Raw genomic sequence first — 4,000 nt, forward strand, 5'->3', positions numbered from 1 at the left:
GATTTAGCCCTCTGAGTTAACTTTGTGCTGGCTCAAAACAGAACTCATCTTTATTATAAAAGCCATGGATTACATAACAAAATTGTCACAAGTCTTGCAGCTCAGAAATAAAGTAGAGTTTGACAATAAAAATATGAATCCTACTGAGGCCCTAAGCCTCTCTACTCATAAATCTGAAGTCTCCAACGACTTCCTTCCAAATTAGGGAGGCCTGGCTCCTCACTCAAGATAAAATGGTTTCTATCCTTTTCACTTGCTCGACTTTCTTCTAGTCCTCATGATTTGGCTGTTTGCACTTCGAGCTGATGGAGGAATATTCTAATGGAGGGGTAGTAAACGAGGAGGATTTACCTCCTATAATTCCTTTTCCTTGTCCCATTCGAGTTTTTACCGAGTTCTTTGCCATATTTCGTTGATTTTATCCTTTATTCGTACATTACATGCACATTAGACTGCAAATAAAAATATCCAACTCTAACTCATCTCATAAACAAAATATAATCAAAAGTATCCAATAAGTTGTGAGAATAGTTGGTTTGACTAAGCTAGGAGGTGAATTAAGGCCAATTAAGGCCCATATAATTACCCAATGATGAGGCTCATCACAGCTCACTACACCCCACAATGAGTTCTATATGCAAGGAATCCATGTATTTGTGTACTTAAGTACTCATTTATTTTTGTACATGTATTATTTGTTATCAAGATTTAGTATGCATTAATATGATGGCCATGCTTTATCATGGTTACCAATTTTTTAATTATTCTCTATGCATATCTGCAATCATCACTTTCCAATCATGACATATAGTCATTGTGTCCTCATAGGAACACTCAACTATAGCTTAAGTTTTGAAACTTTCACAATATATGATAAAATTTTAAGCTCCTTATCTTAGAAAGGGACTCAATAAAAGTAACTTATTAACCTTAATAACATGTTACTTCTTCACTTAACAATGTTTTATGCATGTAAACATACCAAAACAACTTCTCGTAACCATATACCAGATAAGCTCCCCTTTGAGCATCATTTGATCATTACTTAGAATAAAAAACTATTTGCTAAAGGGTTTATATGATAACGGTAATAGGTGAAATATCAACAATATTACATGTGAGACTTTGTAATTGTCTCAATCCTCATCTTTTTTACTTAAGGCAACCATCACACATTCTAAACCAACAAATCAATGATTCAATCCTTTAATACCATAAGCATATTTAATTAAAACATGGTCCTTTTTTTTATTTTAAATGGGAGCTCATATAACTTATTAAACATTAATAAAATTTTGTTGTTTATGTTATTCTTCACGTTCCTTGCTTCCATCTCATGAAGCAGAAGTGTCGGCCAATAATTTGCAATACCATAGAAATTTGTGCAAGGAATATTATTTAGCAAAAATTTAAGCATAGTTACCGAACTATTCATCTTAACTATTATCCTAGTTGGAACAACAATCATTATACCCAGTCATCCTACTCAAATAAACCAACAAAAAATTACTATACCCCTTTGTAGACAACTTATCAGGACTTTACGAATTGAACTAAGGTGAAACAATCACACAACCTCGAACCTGAGAGGTGAATCGAACAAACAAACTTCTGATCTGAAGTCAAACGCGCTACCATTTCACCCTTTTTCTCTAATTTAGTCCACATCAATTTATGTCAGTCACAAGATACCATTTGAAATTTATAAAAGCATAACTAAATGATACGATTTGATTTAAGTACCCTCTTACTTCTTCCCTCCTTTTCATCCTTCCAGGAAATTAGTCGAATTTACTACCTCCTTTTTTTTTTTTAACCACATGGTGAATCGGTAACTATCAAGTTTAATCCACGGGAGACCCAGGATCGAACCTCCAACCACCTGCAAGTCGGGTATACTAAGATCCTATGATTTTGGCAAGAGCACACCCACGGTACGGGGGTCCGCCCCTCTAGCCGCCACCACAGCAGGTCACTGTACTCCGTGAGATTTGAACTTCGGTCTCACGGGCTTCGCCCATTTGACTTTACCGCCAGATCACACATCACTGCACAAATTTACTACCTCCTTTTTACCAACAACATAAATCAAACATTTCGGTAACGAGGATCCACCGCCGTTATCACCTAATCCAGTGACATCGTTTACCTATTGCTTCCATTATTACAATAATTTATTATTGAAAAATATAATGTAGCATATAAACAAAGTAAGGCTTGAGTTCCTTTTGATGGTGAGGACTCCAATGAAAGTGAAAATGAAAGTGCAAGTGAGCACACCTTATAGTTAAATCCAGGTCACTTCTAGAAGTAAAAAACAAAAAAAAAAAAAAAAATCTATTGTAACGAACCAAATGCACTTACAGAGGGAATGTTGGGTATTGTATCAAGAAGCTTTTCTTAAAAAAGAACAAACTGGACCAGACCAGACCATTGAAAAAGAAACAATGTACAAAATATCAGCGACCTTTCCTTGGCTTAATTATTGAGAACAATTAAACACATAAATGAAAATGGCAAGCAATTGACCCAGCTAAACAGTGCGAGCCCTTGTACTATCTGGTGATTCCGGAGCGTTCTTCTTATGGTGAGAAAAAAAGAAACATTAAGCATATTGGATCCCATGCATATATCCAATTGATTAAACTATTAAATTCTAGCACCATGATTATTATAATAGTTTAACGCATATATATAATGTAACGTAAACCCCATTTATTTCCCATACGTAAACCGATCGAAAATAAAAGAGGTTTAACAAAGACGTTGCTCAAACAATTATGGAATTTCCGCTGCATGATTACCCTCCCACGGTTTCTCGGAAATCCTTTGAATCGTTGTGTGTAATATAGGGTGACTTCCCTAATATGTCAAAGGAGAAATCTAATTTCAAAATATTTATGAATTTAATTTTGCAAGAACCAGGCATATTGCTACATTTGGACCTTTGAAGGAGACCATTGTTTCGGTGGTATATAAAGATGTAACACAAGAGCATAACAGAAAACAAAGAGAGAAATAAAATAACAACCTTGATATTTCAGTTTTTCCACTTCATGATAATTTTAGAGTCTCCTATTACCTGCAAACCATTTAGACCTATTTTCATGGCAATTTTATGAATTTGAATGAAAATGATGATGAGGATAATAATCCTCTCAATCTATTTTCCTCACCCAGTAGATAGATTCTTCTAGTCAATCAAGGAAACAACACTACTGATTTTCTATGTTCCTCTCAAAACCCTTATCGTTTTCTTTGGCTTTTCTTAATTTTTCAAGGGAAACAGTATTGTTGTCTTTGTTGCCAACTTGCATGCCTCCAACTTGTGATAAGATACTCGAAAGATGTCCAACGACTGTTGTGGCTTTAACATCATCCTAAAATCACGGTTATACCACCAACCCAATCAACGTACGCCCAATGCTATCTAAATCGAATATAGACATACTAATTTCTTAGACCTCCCATCCACGCTAATACAATGTTTTGTTCGAAACCCCAAACTTACCTAAACATATAATTGGCACAAAACTTCAGACTCTAAAGTTTGTTTACTTCCAATTTATGAAATCGTTTCAGATTTTTGCATGTACTCATGCCATTACATATCTAGCTCCTATGAATGAAAGCGATGACAAATATTCTAGCACATGCATCCAGAATAGATCTCACAACAACTATAAGTGTTGCCTTATTAGTGCAAGGGAAAATGCAAACGTTTCTGTCCCTAGTCAAGTCTAGTGCTCCAAGGAAGATTACTGCCTGCTTATCATTCTGAAACGATGAAGGGGCAATTCTACTGGGCTTATACAGGAAACTATTCAACTGACTTTGACTTACCAATTGCAAGACTCCAAAAATGAATTGTCATCGCATGAAATTTTCAAAAAACATTGATGCACATAGAGACTCATAATTGTAACCTAATTCAGTTTCTACAAAAAGGAATGAACACCCAGGTTCTCTTTGAATCCACGCAGCTCATTTTTTTTCTTTT

The sequence above is a fragment of the Pinus tabuliformis genome, chromosome 4_2, assembly GCF_031772625.1.
Source record: "Pinus tabuliformis cultivar Carrire ecotype Pingquan chromosome 4_2, CPIR1, whole genome shotgun sequence".
NCBI lineage: Eukaryota > Viridiplantae > Streptophyta > Pinopsida > Pinales > Pinaceae > Pinus > Pinus tabuliformis.